The sequence below is a fragment of the Mesoplodon bidens genome (genome assembly GCF_964165515.1).
Source record: "Mesoplodon bidens genome assembly, chromosome: 8".
Taxonomy (NCBI): Eukaryota; Metazoa; Chordata; class Mammalia; order Artiodactyla; family Ziphiidae; genus Mesoplodon; species Mesoplodon bidens.
The window spans coordinates 71,544,142-71,565,265 of record NC_138165.1 but is presented as its reverse complement, the minus strand read 5'-3'; positions in this window follow the sequence as shown (position 1 = coordinate 71,565,265).

Genomic DNA, 21,124 nt, shown 5'->3' with positions numbered 1-21,124 from the left:
CTGCTAATTTTTAAAAAGGGAATCTAAGGCATAGGACCTATTTCAAATGAGTGAAGTTTGTGTGTTTGGTGTCTCTTAGTCATTCCAGGAATGGAGTTTCAGAAAGGATCCAGCTCATCTTCTCTGAAATAATTTATATTTTAAAACCAACCAATCTTCTCTTCCAGAGAAGAACACATGAAAAACAGCCAATCCTTTTTCATTATATGGACCACATGAATTCGATCTTGAGGAAAGTGAAGCAGGCTAAAATTTCCTGTTTTACCAGTGAATCCCACTGAACAGACTTGAAGAGCAGGATTTTTAGTAATGCTTAATCTGACATGCCAAGAAGGGCATATGGAGGAAGCACCCAGGAAGGATGGGCTGCCCTACAGCTGAGACCATTTAAATTAAAATCCATAAGTTAATAACTGTACCCTATGCCCAATGGTACCAAAGATTTATCAATACTAACTGAATTCCTAAGTAGAGTCTTGCCTAGGGTCAGCACCTAACATTTCTGAAGAATAAGGCTGAGTAGCCTTTCCTAACAAGGCAACTCTTTGTGGGGGGAACTGGCTGGACACCCCTGTTGTTTTCCAGGTTATTCTCTCTAGGCTTTAAATAAGATTAAAGCAAATTTTAAGGGTGTGTGTATATTTACATACATGCATATGTGTCCATTTGTACACGTATGTATATTTCATATAGGTATGTATATTTTCTTTCAGGTGATATCAATTTTGACAAATGTCTTCTTATCTCTAATATAAGTTCTGGCCACTCACTCATCCTAAGTGACACACTGAACCTTTATCATAGTCTAGAGGCCCTCGTTTCAAGTTCCCTATGTATAAATATTTAAAGGACAAATTTAATTTGGATCACTAGCATTGTTCTATATAGGCAGGTATACACCAGCATACTTTGCCTAATAAAACTGAATGTATTCTAATTGGAATTGGACTTGGCATTCCACCACAAATAATCTTTTTCATCTAAAAATTTCAAACTAAAGCCTTAAACAGAATAAATGTGTGACAAGTCATGGACCCATAAATAAATGTGAGACAGTGAGGCATATAGTATAAGGGATATAAGCTAAAGTTTACAATACTTTTCTATCAATTTTAAGAAATTATTCACTAGAATTACTCCAAATTATTTATATATACTCAACTGTAAAAGAACAGGTTAAATCACTACAAGAAATTGAATAAACCTGTCTGTTCTGTGGTGTTTTTAGTAGGTCTACTAATGGGTGGATGGATCAGTTGCCTGTGTACAAATTAATCCATCAGTTTCCTAGCAGAGAAAGGAGACACCTACACTCTGCTAACATTATTGGGTTCAGAGAACATTTAGGGGCAGTGTTTAAGGAGTTGTGGGAAAACAAATAAATGACAGAAAGAAAAGTGAAGTTGCTGAAGACTGCATGTATTTCTCATTATTGTCTACTTATATCCCAACAATGCTCATGTAATTTAACAAAGCTATGAAGGGCAATGACCCTAACCTCATAAATCATTGTATTAGTATTTGAAAAACTGCATACAAGAGGACAGCAAGATTTAAGTGGGATTTTTAAATCTTCTTGAATCTGCTATGATTTAATATAAACCAGGCTCTTTAATCTTATTATAGAATAAAGACTATGCTCTAGGTTTACTCTTCTGATTCAAACTATGATCTTCCTTGGAGTATTCTTCTCTACCTATGCTATATATGAAGGGTAGCAGGGTATCTAATAAGTCTACATGTGCACATGTATTGGAAAAGGTTTAACTTTACTGCCTTTCCCCTGTTCTCTGTTGATATATTCCTCCTTTCTGATTTACAGATACTAAATCTAACATGTAATCCATAAAGCAAAAACTAAGATATAATTTATCAACCTGTGCAAACCATTTCAGATACATTCTTTTGTGGTCTAGACAGTCAGCAAACATATCAGTCATTCAATTCTCCTAATGCCATAAAAAAAGGAAGAGAGTCATTCTTGTGGGATTTTATGTACCCTGAAAAAAAAAGGTATATGATAAGGATCTATTCTTTTTTTTTTCTATTCTACCCAGTGATCACAATAATAACCTGTTACACATAAATAGTACTGTACAGTTTTTAAATTTTTTCATACCTATGCTTTTGATTACTTTAGCCTTTTTAAAAAAGAAAAGCTAGGGGGCTTCCCTGCTGGCGCAGTGGTTGGGAGTCCGCCTGCCGATGCGGGGGACAGGGGTTCGTGCCCCGGTCCGAGAGGATACCACGTGCCGTGGAGTGGCTGGGCCCGTGATCCATGGCCACTGAGCCTGCACATCAGGAGCCTGTGCTCTGCAGCAGGAGATGCCACAGCAGTGAGAGGCCCACGTGCCACAGGAAAAAAAAAAAAAAAAAAAGCTAATATTACAACCTCATTTTAAAGATGAAAAAACAGGAGAATAAAATAGGGTAACTGACTTATACAGAGCCACACGGCTTTTAAGGGTAGACTAGAGACTAGAAACCTTGTCCTCTACTAACCCAGTACTCAATCAGTGAAAAACACTATCTTACTCAGCACCTTGCCTTATGAAATGGACATTTCATCTCTATATAAGTGAGCCAACTCTTGTATCTGCTTCTTAAAAATCTTCAGTCTTGCTACAGCTACCATAATTAATTGTACATCATAGAAATTAAATAGAAAAATATTAATACTTTTTAGATATAAAATAATAATTATAATCATGGACTAAGTACAGAACACATGCAAGGAGCCAACATTAATTCTTCAAGTTAACTCTCCTTAGATACATAAAAATGACCACATTACACAATTAATGCTGGAGTGTTAACTCCATTTTGTTACGGAATAACTGAATTATAGCTCAGTCTATTGAAAAAATCACAAAGTGATTCTCTTAAGATGAGTTACTATATTGAGAAATAATATAAAATTATATGTGTGGATAAATTTGTTGAATATATGACATTAACCATCCAAAATTTAGGAAACTAGTGTTTTTGAGGGATTTGATCTAAATCAGCAGTCCCCAAAATTTTTGGCACCAGGGACCGGTTTCATGGAAGATAATTTTCCCACAGACGGGGGGCAGCGTGGGGAGGGGGGAAGGTTCAGGCGGTAATGTGGGCCATGGTTTATGAGGTAATGTGCACAATGGGGAGCGATGGGGAGCGGCAGATGAAGCTTCGCTCACTTGCCTGCCACTCACCGCCTACTGTGTGGCCCGGTTCCTAACAGGCCACAGACTGGTACCAGTCCTCAGCCCAGGGGCTAGGGACCCTGCATCTAAATTGATCAGCATATACTAATTAATTAAATTTGCATACTTTAAGTTTGAAATTCTGGGAAAGATATGTACAGAGTATATAAAATCCAATTAGACAACATCCACCTGAATTTTTGAGTTGTCTAAAGTATAGCTAAGAATTTGTAGCTTGGCTCTCATTCTAAACAAGACTTGGAAATATTCTACAATTGCTTATGCCAAAAAGCAAGCAGGACTCCTTTAGTGCAATCACACGGAAAATATAAAAACTTCGCCAGAGGTCTGGATTTTGCTCTGTGGAGTTTGTCCATCCATAAATTAAAGGTTGTACTTTCCAGTGTGTATCCATAAAGTGTAAATTTAATCAACATACCCAATATTTGCAACAATGGCATTTCAGAATGCTAAGAACATCTTACTTGATTAGTTAATCTTAAAGAATGCTTCACCCTTAGTCCTCCAAATGCCTACCCTTAGGAAAGCATATTTGCTGTGGAGGTTGTATCTTTAGAGTATATTTCTACACAACAAAAATGAATGACCTGATCCCATTTATAAAGGATATCCCTCAGAAATCTCAGAGCTTGTCAAAGTAAAACATAATATTGGCAAAGGTACTGTTGTTTTTTCCAGAATTTTTTTTCCAAGCAGATTGTTGTGCTTAGCCAAAGCAAAAGCAAACATACGGCACTAAGAGATATATGAAAAGATGGTATTCTAGAATGCCTGATGATCTTTTTTCCTCTGCCTGCTTGCTGCCACTTTTTCCTGCTATAGGGGTAAGCCTGTGCCTCATGAGCATGAAACACACTTATGGAGAACAGTAAGTTCATCACAACGACTGATCATAAGAACGGCTACCCTAATTCACAGTTTCAGGCCTTTTCAGTAGTGTCAGCTGTCCCTGGAGACTCCCAGCAGTCTGACGTCAAACTCCCTTCCAGGAGCTGTTTTTAGTTCCACTTTGGCTGATTTCATAAAATGTCAAATGCAACAGGCCTTCTGGGGTGAGAAATAATTTAGTCTTAACAAATTTGTGCTTCATTGGCATTTCCTCCGTGTTACTGTTTTACCATTAGGTTTTTATTAATGAGGCTTGGAGTGTCTCCAGGCTTATTATGCAACATTGGAAATGTAAAACTTATTTTCTGGGGTTGTTTGGTATCCTGACATTCAGACATCAGCCCTCAAGGCAGCAGTAGTAAAATGACTTAAGTGCTATTAAAATGAGTCCAAATAACCACATTTATTCCGTCTTCTTATTAAAGACTATTCCAACCAATATTTTTCTGACAGGCCTATCTTGGCTTGATCCAAAACATTGGAACCTTCTGTGAAGATCAGCAGGCCATAGAAGGCAAAAAGTCTGTTCAGAACTCTGCAATCCAGCAGCCTTGGCCACTGTTTGCTCTGGAATAAAGAGAGAAGCAAATGGTTGCTGGGTTTTCTTACAGAGCATCACTCTGCAAGCACTGAACTGTCTTCCCTAAGGGTACTTTAACAGAACTAGCTCCATGTTTATTACAAAAGATGTGGTGGAAAAACAGCCTCCCTAGGACAAACATTTTGTTCATGATATATGGAATGGTTGACAAGAGACACCAATCATAATTAGGAGTATTTATTTCACATATGAATCATCAATGAAGATCTATTTATAGTCGTCTCTACTTTGCTCTTTACACAAAACATAGGAAAACCCCTCCATTTTATGTAATTCTTCAGTCTAATAGTTCATTCTAAGATGAGAATTGTCTATAGGGGATAACTGAGTTAACAGCAATCAGCCATGTTTCAAGAGATAACATGAAGCTAAAATTGGAAGCAATGGGCTAAGTTACTATGATATTCTTGTATTTTCTTAAAGACTTAGATAACCCAGAGTAAGTGAGTTCCTTCAGTGCTTCAGTGTTCTTTATCTGTATAGACAGACACTTAGGATACCATATTTTAAGACTGAGACACAATACACACAGAGAAATGAATCACAGGTGTGAACATTGTTTTGCCTCTCACCCCTACTGGGCACTAACACAGGCACCATGGTGTATTAAGGGGCTATTCTGTGAGCCAAGAGACTTGGCTTGGCTTTCTTCTCCATTGTAGGTCTTGAATAACTCAGCCAAGGCATTTAACTTCTGTTTTCAGTTTCCTTAACTGTAACATGTTTAAAAGGCCCTAAATGGACATGGAATTCCTCTTGCAATCAATACTTTGTCATTCTAATTAGTTCTTAATAAAGTTTAAAGTAAACTTTTTGAAACTGTTAAGAGCAAATCCTGAGTGTCTATTGCTTGCCTAACCTAGGCTATGACCTAAAAAGTTCGCACACTTAAATGCAACTCATTTTATAAAATACAGTTAGCTTTAGGACTACTCTATTCCGAAGAAAATCTACTTCCTATGACAGCTTACAGGAATCCCCATTGATCAAATATCTATGAATAGTGCTTCCCTGGTGGTGCAGTGGTTGAGAATCTTCCTGCCAATGCAGGGGACATGGGTTCGAGCCCTGGTCTGGGAAGATCCCACATGCCGCAGAGCAACTAGGCCCGTGAGCCACAAGTACTGAGCCTGAGCGTCTGGAGCCTGTGCTCCGCAACAAGAGAGGCTGCAACAGTGAGAGGCCCGTGCATTGCGATGAAGAGTGGCCCCCGCTTGCCACAACCAGAGAAAGCCCTCGCACAGAAACGAAGACCCAACACAGCCCTAAATAAATAAATAAATAAAATTTATATTAAAAAATCTATGAATAATATAAAACTTATTTAAAATAGAGGATGGAAAATATATGTGCTCTGCGTACTTCATCTCCATAAAAACCTACTCCATCACCATGCTGAATATCAAATTTCTGATGCAGGTCAAATCATGAATTGGAACTTGCCTAAATATAACAATAAATAAAGAAATGAACAATTAAATTATTTTGGCTTCTTTTATTAATTTTTCTAATAAATGGATCTATTTCTGGGTGTACTCTGGCCAGAAAAATTACACAATATATCTAGAATTTTATGAAAAAGAGCCTTTTTCATGACCTCTTTGTCCATGGTTATTTGGATGTACTCAAATAATGTTATCATTTACTCTTTCTAATTACTTGTCTTATAATAATTTAGTTCCTAGATATCAGTGTGCTGTATTAACACCATCACAATTCACAATCACTAGTATTGAGATTCTATTACATAACCTTTTATTTTATTATCTATTAAGCACAGTACTAAATATGTCTATAGAAAATAGATCAAAGCAGTCAGTGGAGAAACTGCAGTAATTGTAAACTTGGACATCCAAGAGTAGAAGCAGGATTTAAACAGTTGCAGAATTATCCCAAAACAAAACAATAGTGAGTTCTTGAATTTGACTGTTGAATTGTTCAACCTTTATGACTGTCTAATACCTTATGAATATCCTTCTAACCTTTGGGGGAATAGCAAGATTCATAAATTCTGCCTCCATTAAGGAGAATCAGAAAGCCCTGGTCATCACACAGCTAATATAAACCGTTTAAGCATATGATTTGAAAGGCAGTGAATGAAGAAGCCAGTTTTGTGTTAGGTATCCATCTGGTGGCAAGAAGAGGAGCAGAAATATCTGGCTTTTGATTTCCTCAGTGGTCACAAGCTCCGCTCCCAAATGCACAGAAGGCATTGCTGCTGGCATTAATGGCAGGGTGACTAAGTCAATCTGTGGGCTGTAAACATGAGCATCTAGTCACTAGTGGCAGCAAATAAATTTGTGTTGCTGTCCTCACTGCCACTTCTGCAGTGGTTTTGGATATTTGTCAGCATGTACCCTGCAGCACTCTTTCCTCCATGTTCCTAACTATTGTGATACCCTACAATACCTTTTCAATAAACTTTTCTGTTTAATCAGCCAGCCTCATCTACTAATATGCCTTATTGAAACAAGTGAGTAAAAGTACTATAATTATTTTTCCCCAACATATTAAACTTCACAGAGAAGTTCCCCTGGAATCAGTGCTTAGGTTCAGATCCTAGTGCTGATAATCAATAGGTAAAGTGATTTAAGATAATGTCTTTATCTCTCTATGCTTTAATTTCTTCATATGAAAAGTGAGATAATAAACATCTCATGGATTTATTATGATTTATTATGAAGTAATACTGGTTGAGTGTTTAGAATAGTGATTGGGATATACAAAATACTCAGTCAAGATTAGTTAGCTGATAAAATAAAAATGATAATAACAACAATACATTATGCCTGTCAATAATGGAAATCCATATTTATGTATTTCAATATTCTGATTTTCACAAAAGTAGCTATTATTAAGATTAGATATTTAAATCAAACTTCTTAGGACTATATTATTTTATACCTTTTTTCTCCGTAGCTGTTTTGAGGTTATTTATAAAACTCCCTTTCCTCCAACTACCCCACAAAATATGAGCCTCTTTTCTTCAGGACTTTTGTAGGTTCTGTATTAAAACGGAAAGTAAAAACCTTGTGACAAAGCTTGGTAATATTTTTGGTCCAGCAAGATTTTTTTTTTAATTTAGAAAACAAATAAAACACACTTATAGATTTGCAGTCAAACTATTTATACATAAAAATGGAATAGAGGGGTGGGATAGGGAGGGTGGGAAGCAGACTCAAGATGGACGGGATATGGGGATATATGTATACATATAGCTGATTCATTTTGTTTTACAGCAGAAACTAATACAACATTGTAAAGCAATTATACTCCAATAAAGATATTTAAAAAATGAAATAGATAAGGGAGCACTTGATAATATCTGTGAATCTGAAAATTTAGAGGAACAACAAAACAAAATAAAAAGCAACAAAAACGCACATAAATATACATTCATATACACGGTACTTAATTTCATTTGCTTCATTATTTAAATAAAAATTACTTATACAGTTCTTATATTACATTTAAATTTTACTGGATGGAGTCAAGAGTCTCATCAGAAGCATAATCTAGTAGGAAGAGAAATACTGTGAAAACTGAGTATTTCAGTTCTCTATGCCAATATATACTATAAGCTGACATTTTAAATAGATTCTGAAAATACATGGCTTTATTTATAAAATAATTTTTTTCTCCTTAAAATCTACTCAAATTTCTAAGATAGTAAGATCAGTAATTAACCTTAGTCCTAGATATACTTTTATTACTTGTTAAAACCAATATGTTTTGATGCTTGATATAGGTAGCTACTGCTATTAAAAATCCCTTATTTAAAATAACTGTTAACAAATGTCAAAAAAACCTTTTTTCTTTTAAGAATTCTGTGTAGTGCATGATACATTTAAATATGTATATGTAAATGAGTGATTAATGTATTCCCTAAAGTATTGTAACTAGAACATTTTATGCTATAATTAGAAGAATTACTTATCTGTTATAGTTCAAGTAATGAAACTGTAAGGTAATAGGAATCAGTCTTGTTTTGACAGAAAAAACAAAAAATAGAGTCTCTCGATTATTGCTCACAGCAAAAACATAATAATGAGTATTGAAGGGCACCTAGAAATTGATGGAATATTTCCCCTAAGTATTATTACCTTCCAAGTCACCTACCTTTTATGTTCTCTGTACTTCATTTTTAGCTTAAGTTTGCAATTCAATAATACTTTATAATTCTTAAGAATTTTTCTTCATGTTAAGCTTCCTTTGTGCTAATATATTTTAATTCAAATAAAGGTGAATTATTTTGAACTTAAAGTAGGAAAATATTGAGAAATTCATAGCCTGTTCCTTTCCTCAACAAAATTCTTGACTTCATAGACCTCTATAGCCTAATGATATTCATTTTACCATTTAAACTATTAGAATTTCTTGCTCAAATTTTCTTATTTTCTTACTATAAGCAAACTTAAAAAGAGATTCATTCATTCCCAGACAACAAAATCAGCATTGTGAGCCACACTTTTTCATCAAATGGACTTGAAAAATTCCAAAACTATCAGTGTTTTTTCCTTTACCTCTGAGACTGTATTGTTTAAAGGGAGTATGGCAACACAAAACTTTTAAGTTACAAGTGAAGAATTCTTACTGTGAAATATAAAAGGCTCAAACTGACAGTAACTGTCAGATGTTCCTATTTCTCCTCCCATTTATTTTCTCATTCTATATATCTTCTGTATCAAACAATCATAAGAAGGACAGTCAAATCTAGCCAGACTAGGCAGCAAAAGTTTTTATTGGAAAATGGTTAGGAACTCAAGAACTGATGGCAAACTTAATAGGCCAGGCTTTGAAAACAGGTAAAAAAGCAAAAGCTGGTCAGGAAACATTACTAACCATGCTTAATACAAACAGCTTGGCTAGGACTCTGCCCCTACCACTATAGAAGACTCCTATTGGGCCTTGGTGCTGCATTCACTGAAAACCCCTTCATTTGCTATAAACGAACCCTAACCACTCATGCCTCAAATTCCATATTCAAAGTTTTTTGTGGGAGCAGCTATTTGGCTGAACCCATGTCACATGCCCAAACCTTTGGTCATCAGAGGCAGAAAAATGAAAGTTAGTCTTATTTTCACTACCATTGTGAGAAGCAGGACATCTCATGATAATACACAAATTGAAGAGTATTCCAAAACAAGAAAGAAAGCTGAACTAAGAGCAATCAAAATAAACAAACTGAAAGGCCCATGGTCTTCTTCCATACTGTCTCATTTTTGCCTAAGATTTCAGTTATTACTGAATAACTATTGAATTTGTGTCTCCATCTGAAAACCCATTCCTGGGCTTCAGATTCTTATATTCAAATGCTGATGGATATTTATACTTATATATTTCCATACATATTGAAAACTAAATATTATGTATACATATCATTGCTCATTGATCCCCCCTCATTCACCTCCCAAAAAAAGACTGCTCCTCATATCTTTACTCAGGAAAAAATTCAAATATTCTCCCAATTGCCAAAATCAGGGAGTTATCCTAAAAACTGTCCCCTTTCTTACCTTCCCACTACATAAAATCATTTACCAAATTGGAATCATTTAGCAAAATTTGCCATTTCTACATATATTATCAATCAGTTGACATCATTTCCTTCATTCTGGCTTTCAACACTTGCCAATCCAATTGTGGAAAACTCCTGTCTTCTTTGCCTGTAGTATCACTCCTCTCCCATACAATCAATGTGATCTTTCTAAAACTAAAATCAGATAATGCAGATACCTTCTTAAAGGGCTTCAAAAACTTCCTGTGACTTTCATTATAGCTTACAAACTGATTTTCAAGGTTACAGCCTGTAGTGAATTTGACACATGCTTTGTTCTTCAGACTCGCTTCTCACTATTTTCTTAGCATCCTATAAACCAAATTTATAAAATCACATTGCATTTATATTTTTAATTGTCTGTTTTAATCTCTTAATAACAGGACATTAAGAAAAAATAAATGACTACTGCATTTAATGTGCTCATTAATTGTAACAAATATGTCATTTTTCAGAAATATCAAAATGTAAGAAAAATATGTGCTTTGTAGCCCAAAACTTCCAATATCTGGAATTCCATGAACACTTGTATTTCCTGTAGCTTCCATGTCTTGGCATGAGCTACTCTGTTTTCCTAGAGGGTCAAATCACCATTGCTCCACTCTTCACCAGCTAACTTTTAATCATCTTTCAAAACCCTATTTGAAAGTCATGTTTTGGAGAGGAGCTTCAAGATGGCGGAAGAATAAGACGCAGAGATCACCTTCCTCCCCACAAATACATCAGAAATACATCTATATGTGGAACAACTCCTACAGAACACCTACTGAATGCTGGCAGAAGACCTCAGACCTCCCAAAAGGCAAGAAAGTCACCACGTACCTGGGTAGGGCAAAAGAAAAACCAAAAAACAGAGACAAAAGAATAGGGTCGGGACCTGCACCAGTGGGAGGGAGCTGTGAAGGAGGAAAGGTTTCCACACACTAGGAAGCCCCTTCGCGGGTGGAGACTGTGGGTGGCAGAGGGGGGAAGCTTCGGAGCCACAGAAGAGAGCACAGCAACAGGGGTGAGGAGGGCAGAGAGGAGAGATCCTCGCATAGAAGATCGGTGCCGACCGGCACTCACCAGCCCAAGAGGCTTGTCTGCTAACCCGACGGGGCCGGCGGGGGCTGGGAGCTGAGGCTCTGGCTTTGGTCGGATCCCAGGGAGAGGACTGGGGTTGGCGGCGTGAACACAGCCTGCAGTGGGTTAGTGCACTGCGGCTAGCCGGGAGGGAGTCCGGGAAAAAGTCTGGACCTGCCAAAGAGACAAGAGACTTTTTCTTGCCTCTGTGTTTCCTGGTGCGCGAGGAGAGGGGATTAAGAGTGCTGCTTAAAGGAGCTCCAGTGAGGGGCGTGAGTCGCGGCTAACAGCACGGACTCCAGAGACAGGCATGAGACACTAAGGCCGCTGCTGCCACCACCAAGAAGCCTCTGTGCGAGCACAGGTCACTATCCACACCTCCCCTCCTGGGAGCCTGTGCAGCTCACTACTGCCAGGGTCCCTTGATCCAGGGACAACTTCCCCAGAAGAACACATGGCGCGCCTCAGGCTGTTGCAACATCACGCTGGCCTCTGCCACCGCAGCCTCGCCCCTCCCTCCCCCTGGCGTGAGTGAGCCACCGCCCCCGAATCAGCTGCTCCTTTAACCCCGTCCTGTCTGAGCAAACAAAAGGCACCCTCAGGTGACCTACACACAGAGGCGGGGCCAAATCCAAAGCTGAACAGCAGGAGCTGTGCAAACAAAGAGAAAGGGAAATCTCTCCCAGCAGCCTCAGGAGCAGCGGATTAAATCTCCACACTCAACTTGACATACCCTGCATCTGTGGAATACCAGAACAGACAACGAATCATCCCAAATTAAGGAGGTGGACTTTGGGAGCAACGATATATATATATATATATATATTTGCCCCTTTTTCTCTTTTTGTGAGTGTGTATGTGTATGCTTCTGTATGTGATTTTGTCTGTATAGCTTTGCTTTTACCATTTATCCTAGGGTTCTGTCTGTCCGTTTTTTGTTTGTTTGTTTGGTTTTTTTTTTTAGTATACTTTTCAGTGCTTGTTATCATTGGTGAATTTGGTTTTTGGTTTGGTTATTCTCTTCTTTCTTACTTTCTTTTTTTTTAATAACTGAAACAAAATTTTTATAATTATTTTTTGTTATTTTAATAACTTTTATTTTATCTTTTTCTTCCTCCTTTCTTTTTTTCTGCCTTTTATTCAGAGCCGTGTGGATGACAGGTTCTTGGTGCTCCAGCCAGGCATCAGGGCTGTGCCTCTGAGGTGGGAGAGCCAAGGTCAGGACATTGGTCCACCAGGGACCTCCCGGTTCTACGTAATATCAAAAGGCGAAAATTTCCCAGAGATCTCCATCTCAACACCAAGACCCAGCTCGACTCAATGAGCAGCAGGCTAGAGTGCTGCACACCCTAAGCCAAACAACTAGCAAGACAGGAACCTAACTCAACCCATTAACAGAGAAGCTGCCTAAAATCATAAAGAGGTCACAGACACCCCAAAACACACCACCAGATGTGGTCCTGCTGACCAGAAAGACAAGATCCAGCCTCATCCACCAGAACACAGGTACTAGTCCCCTGTATCAGGAAGCCTACACAACCCACTGAACCAAACTTAGCCACTGGGGGAAGACATCAAAAACAATGGGTACGAACTTGCAGCATGCGAAGAGGAGACCCCAAACCCGGTAAGCTAAGCAAAATGAGAAGACAAAGAAACACATAGAAGATGAAGGAGCAAGGTTAAAAACCCACTAGACCTAAAAATGAAGAGGAAATAGGCAGTCTACCTGAAAAAGAATTCAGAATAATGACAGTAAAGATGATCCAAAATCTTGGAAATAGAATGGAGAAAATACAAGAAACGTTTCACAAGGACCTAGAAGAACTAAAGAGCCAAAACACAATCATGAACAACACAATAAATGAAATTGAAAGATTCTCTAGAAGGGATCAATAGAAGAATAACTGAGGCAGAAGAACGGATAAGTGTCCTGGAACATACAACAGTGGAAATAACTACTGCGGAGCAAAATAAAGAAAAAAGAATGAAGAGAATTGAGGACAGTCTCAGAGACTTCTGGGACAATATAAAACACACCAACATTCCAATTATAGGGGTCCCAGAAGAAGAGAAAAAGAAAGGAACTGAGAAAATATTTGAAGAGATTATAGTTGAAAACTTCCTTAATATGGGAAAGGAAATAGTTAATCAAGTCCAGGAAGCACAGAGAGTCCCATAAAAGATAAATCCAAGGAGAAACACACCAAGACACATATTAATCAAACTATCAAAAATTAAATCAAAGAAAAAATATTAAAAGCAGCTAGGGAAAGACAACAAATAACATACAAGGGAATCCCCATAAGGTTAACAGCTGATTGTTCCACAGAAACTCTGCAAGCAAGAAGGGAGTGGCAGGACATATTTAAAGTGAGGAAAGGGAAAAGCCTACAACCAAGATTATTCTACCCAGCAAGGATCTCATTCAGATTTGACAGAGAAGTTAAAACCTTTAGAGACAAGCAAAAGATAAGAGAATTCAGCACCACCAAACCAGCTTTACAACAAATGCTAAAGGAAATTCTCTAGGCAGGAAACACAAGAGAAGGAAGAGACCTACAATAACAAACCCAAAACAATTAAGAAAATGGTAATAGGAACATACATATCAGTATTTAACGTAAGTGTAAATGGATTAAATGCTCCAACAAAAACACACAGAATGGCTGAATGGATACAAAAATAAGACCTGTATATATACTGTCTACAAGATACCCACTTCAGACATAGGGACACATACAGACTGAAAGTGAGGGGATGCAAAAAGATATGCCATGCAAATAGAAATCAAAAGAAAGCTGGAGTAGCAATTCTCATATCAGACAAAATAGACTTTAAAACAAAGACTGTTACAACAGACAAAGAAGGACACTACAAAATGATCAAGGGATCAATCCAAGAAGAAGATAGAACAATTGTGAAAATTTATGCACCCAACATAGGAGAACTTCAGTACATAAGGCAAATACTAACAGCCATAAAAGGGGAAATCGACAGTGACACAATCATACAAGTGGACTTTAACACCCCACTGTCACCAATGGATGGATCATCCAAAATGAAAATAAACAAGGAAACACAGCACTAAATGATACATTAAACAAGATGGACTTAATTGATATTTATAGGACTATCCATCCAAAAACAACAGAATACACTTTGTTCTCAAGTGCTCATGGAATATTCTCCGGGATAGATCATATCTTGGGTCACAAATCAAGCCTTGGTATCAAGTATCTTTTCTGACCACAACGCTATGAGACTAGATATCAATTACAGGAAAAAAATCTGTAAAAAAATACAAACACTTGGAGGCTAAACAATACACTACTTAATAACCAAGAGATCACTGAAGAAATCAAAGAGAAAATCAAAAAATACCTGGAAACAAATGACAATGAAAACATGATGACCCAAATCCTATGGGATGGAGCAAAAGCAGTTCTACGAGGGAAGTTTATAGCACTACAATCATACCTTAAGAAAAAGAAATATCTCAAATGAACAATACTTACACCAAAAGCAATTAGAGAAAGAAGAAAAAAAAAACCCCAAAGTTAGCAGAAGGAAAGAAATCATAAAGATCAGATCAGAAATAAATGAAAAAGAAATGAAGGAAACAACAGCAAAGATCAATAAAACTAAAAGCTGGTTCTTTGAGATGATAAACAAAATTGATAAACCATTAGCCAGACTCATCAAGAAGAAAAGGGAGAAGACTCAAATCAATACAATTAGAAATGAAAAAGGGGAAGTAACAACTGACACTGCAGAAATACAAAGGATCATGAGCGATTACTACAAGCAACTATATGCCAATAAAATGGACAACCTAGAAGAAATGGACAAATTCTTAGAAATGCACAACCTTCTGAGACTGAACCAGGAAGAAATAGAAAATATGAACAGACCAATCACAAGCACTGAAATTGAAACTGTGATTAAAAATCTTCCAACAAACAAAAGCCCAGGACCAGGTGGCTTCACAGGTGAATTCTATCAAACATTTAGAGAAGAGCTAACATCTATCCTTCTCAAACTCTTCCAAAATAGAGCAGAGGGAGGAACACTCCCAAACTCATTCTATGAGGCCACCATCACCCTGATACCAAAACCAGACAAAGATGTTACAGAAAAAGAAAACTACAGACCAATATCACTGATGAACATAGATGCAAAAATCCTCAACAAAATACTAGCAAACAGAATCCAACAGCACATTAAAAGGATCATACACCATGATCAAGTGGGGTTTATCCCAGGAATGCAAGGATTCTTCAATATACACAAATCAATCAATGTGATACACCATATTAACAAATTGAAGGAGAAAATCCATATGATCATCTCAATAGATGCAGAGAAAGCTTTTGACAAAATTCAACACCCATTTATAATAAAAATCCTGCAGAAAGTAGGCATAGAGGGAACTTTCCTCAACATGATAAAGGCCATATATGACAAACCCACAGCGAACCTCATCCTCAATGGTAAAAAACTGAAACCATTTCCACTAAGATTAGGAACAAGATAAGGTTGCACACCCTCACCACTATTATTCAACAAAGTTTTGGAAGTTTTTTCCACAGCAATCAGAGAAGAAAAAGAAATAAAAGTATTCCAAATCGGAAAATAAGAAGTAAAGCTGTCACTGTTTCAGATGAAATGATACTATACATAGAGAATCCTAAAGACTCTACCAGAAAAATACTAGAGCTAATCCCTGAATTTGGTAAAATAGCAGGATACAAAATTAACGAACAGAAATCTCTTGTATTCCCATACACTAATGATGAAAAATCTGAAAGTGAAATTAAGAAAATACTCCCATTTTCCATTGCAACAAAAAGAATAAAATACCTAGGAATAAACCTACCTAAGGAGACAAAAGATGTGTATGCAGAAAATTAAAGATGATAAAAACAGATGGAAAGATATACCATGTTCTTTGATTGGAATAAGGAACATTGTGAAAATGACTACACTATGCAAAGCAATCTACAGATTCAGTGCAGTCCCTATCAAACTACCACTGGCATTTTTCACAGAACTAGAACAAAAAATGTCACAATTTGTATGGAAACACGAAAGAACCTGAATAGCCAAAGCAATCTTGACAAAGAAACATGGAGCTGGAGAAATCAGGCTCCTGGACTTCAGACTATACTACAAAGCTATGGTAATCAAGCCAGTATGGTACTGGCAGAAAAACAGAAATATAGATCAATGGAACAGGATAGAAAGCCCAGAGATAAACCCATGCACATATGGTAAACTCACTGTTGATAAATGAGTCAAGAATATACAGTGGAGAAAAGACAGACTCTTTAATACGTGGTGCTGGGAAAACTGGACAGCTACATGCAAAAGAATGAAATTAGAACACTCCCTAACACCATACACAAAAATAAACTCAAAATGGATTAAAGACCTAAATGTAAGGCCAGACACTATCAAACTCTTAAAGGAAAACTGGAAGAAAACCCTATGACATACATAACAGCAAGATCCTTTTTGACCCACCTCCTCAAGAAATGGAAATAAAAACAAAAATAAACAAATGTGACCTAATGATACTTAAAAGCTTTTGCACAGCAAAGGAAACCAAAAACAAGACCAAAAGACAACCCTCAGAATGGGAGAAAATATTTGCAAATGAAGCAACTGACAAAGGATTAATCTCCAAAATTTACAAGCAGCTCATGCAGCTCAATATCAAGAAAACAAAAAACCCAGTCCAAAAATGGGCAGAAGACCTAAATAGACATTTCTCCAAAGAAGATATACAGATTGCCAACAAACACATAAAAGAATGCTCAACATCATTAATCATTAGAGAAATGCAAATCAAAACTACAATGCGATATCATCTCACACCAATCAGAATGGCCATCATAAAAAATCTACAAACAATAAATGCTGGAGTGGGTGTGGAGAAAAGGGAACCCTCATATGCTGTTGGTGGGAATGAAAATTGATACAGCCACTATGGAGAACAGTATCGAGGTTCCTTAAAAAACTACACATAGAACTACCATATGACCCGGCAATCCCACTACTGGGCATATACCCTGAGAAAACCATAATTCAAAAAGAGTTATGTACCACAATGTTTATTGCAGCTCTATTTACAATAGCCAGGATATGGAAGCAACCTAAGTGTCCATTGACAGAGGAATGGATAAAGAAGATGTGGCACATATAAACAATGGAATATTGCTCAGCCATAACAATAAATGAAATTGAGTTATTTGTTGTGAGGTGGATGGACCTAGAGTCTGTCATACAGAGTGAATTAAGTCAGTCTGAAAGAGAAAAAAACATACTGTGTGCTAACACATATATATGGAATCTAAAAAAAAAAAAAAGAAGAATAAAAACTTGATCATGAAGAAACTAGAGGCAAGTCGGGAATAAAGACCCTGACCTACTAGAGAATGGACTTGAGGACAAGGGGTTGGGGAAGGGTAAGCTGGGACAAAGTGAGAGAGTGGTAGTGTATATATGGACATACATACACTACCAAATGTAAGATACATAGCTAATGGGAAACAGTAGCATAGCACAGGGAGAACAGCTTGGTGCTTTGTGACCAGCTAGAAGGGTGGGATAGGGATGGTGCAAGGGAGGGAGATGGAAGAGGGAAGAGATATGGGGATATATGTGTATGTATAACTGATTCACTTTGTTATAAAGTTAAAACTAACATACCATTGTAAAGCAATTATACTCCAATAAAAATGTTAAAAAAGAAAGAAAAACAAACAAAAACAAACAACAACAAAAAAAGTTATGTTTTTATGAAGTCTTTTATTGACCAACCATTTAGCAGCCTCCTCAATACCTTAGGACACTCTCAGTAACATTATAATATTCTCATTTAGTACCCATTGTTGCTTCTGCCTACCTAGTTAAATGCTATGTTAGGCTGACTAATGGCCCCAAAGATGTCAATGTCCTAATACCCAGAACCTACACATTTCACCTTATATGGTAAAAAGGACATTGCCAATATGATTAGGTTAAGGAATTTGAGATGAGGAGATTATGCTGAATTACTGAGATGGGCCCAATATAATGACAAGGGTTCTTATGAGCAAAAACTACGAGTATCAAAGTAGTATGAGATGTGATAAGGGAAAAATGATATTGGATGAATGAGAGGACGGGGACACAAACCAAAGATTACAACCACTGGACACTGAAGCTTTTGGAAAAAAAAAAATCAGCCCTTGCAAAATCCTTAAATTTAGCCCAGTGTGACTGATTTTGGACTTCTGATTTCCCGAAGTGTAAGATAATAAATTTTTGTTATTTTAAGACACTAAGTTTGTGGTAATTTGTTTCAGCAAAAAACTAATTTACATGCTGTTTTAAAAAAACTAATTTACATGCTGTTTAAAATCTCTCTTACCATTAAATGCTTGGATGAAAAAAATCATCATGTATATATCTCTGTATCCCTACACGTAACAGGACAGCTAGCACATTTTAGAGAATAATGTGTTTTTAGATGAATGAATGAGTGAGTGATTTAATATAAGGAATGAAGAGCCACAGATAAATGTTCTGGTTTATAGAAGACTTTGGACTTTCAAATTAATTCTGATAAGGACCAACGGTTCTACATGGATTCTACATATTTAATTTGTCGTGAAAATATTATGACCCACTTGAGTTTCCTAAGATTGCAAATATTTGAAGTAAAATATGAAGTAGGACTATAACCATAATCTCTGGAATTTTCCTACTTGATACTTGATATTCATCATAGACTGTGCTCTCCAGAAGCAGAAGCAGAGTTTGGGATACATGAGGCTTATTAGGTATCCCCACATTTGAAGAGAGATATCAGAAAGCAGTATCAGGCTAAGAAAGAAGTCACATTGAGATGCAGCCCTGACAAAACCTCAGGAAAACTACAGGGAATTATGAACTGTGCATTTCCTGTGGGAGTGTCCCCACATAAGGCCAAAATAGAAAAGCCTTTGTATCCTGTCTCATTCATTTACAAAATGGAGCTCCTCAGGGAAGTGTGTGACCTGGAGCAAGTTGGTTCTCTGTGATTGAAGGAGACCCTGAAGGAGCTTCAAGGGCATCAGCTGGGTAGCAAGGTCTGCCTTTAATGGGGATCTTGGCACCACATCCTTATTTCTACAACTGTATGCATATATTGCTAGTTGTCTTAGTCCCAGATAGTGAAGGGTAACTAGACTTCCAAGTATGTCATCATTTTCCTTCTTCACAGTGCATACATGGCACTTCATCTGGGTTGAAATATACTCAATATTTTATTTAAAAATAGATAGGTAAGATATTGAGAATTGGTAGATGTATTGGAGAACTTGCCAGAATTATTAGTAATTCTGATACATAAATAGAACTATAGTACTTTGTCCTTGGTAGAACTGAAGGAATATATGGCTCCTGGAACATGGCGCAACAGAATATGATAAAGAAAGTAAAGACTTGTCTTTTCCCATGCTTCCTACTTCAAAAAATAAAATGAATCCTACAAACTTCATGTGATTTCTAATAAGAAACAAATGAACATAGATAGATACATGTAATAATATAATCTTCAAACTATGTTCAGTAAATACCTAGAATTTTAATGTAGACCTAGTAAAGAAAAAGTAATAAATGAAATAAAAATTAAAGGAAAAGGCCATTTGATATTTTATAAAAAGTAAACAAATTTATGTTAAGTGTCTCAATGTAAATTAATAGAACAGATGATGTTTGTCCAAATAATTGCCAAAAAGTTAGAACTTTATGAAATTACAAGATGAAAAATATCTGATTGCAAGGATGGTAGTGCATGGAGTGAAGAACTGAATAGTTTAAAAAAGTAAAAATGTAAAAAAGAATGGCCAAAAAAATGTAGTCTTGAAAGCATATTACTATTGTCAATTGAGCTATCATTTTTAACATGACTATAAATACGTATATTTAAAGACTGTTATTCATTTGATGGAGTGTACAAAATTTAATAATAAAATATTTTCAAAAGATCTATTCAAAACAAGAGCGATCTCAATGTGATGCAGTCTTCATTTTTAGTTCAATATCTCACATAGTTCCTATTACATAGTAGCCATTCAGTAACTGATTAATTTCACACACACACACTTCAGCCTAGATCATAAGGTAATAGATATAAATAATTTTAGATGTAATGTCACCTGTGTTTAACACTCCTACTCCTATGTAATATAGTTGTTTTTATGCTGTCTTGACCTAGTTTTGTGGTTTTGACTAGGTACCAGTCAGATCCCCTTCTTGAACAGCTGATTAACTACTCCCCTTTTGTGCTCTGACACTCAGGGCCACTATGTATCTGCCCTAACCACCCTCAGCCCGGTTATCAGACAATTAGGGACAGCCCTTATACGCCAGAACCCAGGAAATTATCCAAATTAACCAGTCCACAGAGAGTTCTGGACACCTAGCTAAATCCACTCCATTTGTTGTACATAAGCTGCCTCCTACAGCTCCACCTACTTCATACTGATAACACCACAGTACCCACGACAAAACTAGGCATATAGCCTCTGCAAATAATCACATATTGATTGATTTAACAAAATATCTCGTTAAACATTATAGTTAAAATTATGTTCAGGTCCATCAGCAGTTAAAGCCTTTTAAAATTTTGGTAATATATTTCTGCATTCATTTTTAGAAAGAGAAAGGATAAAGAATATAATAGCATAAGATGGTCAAAATATTACTTAGGCTAGTTTCAAATATAGAATCCCATATAGAACATGAAAGACAACAAATCTGTTAAATAAGCCAGAATATCAA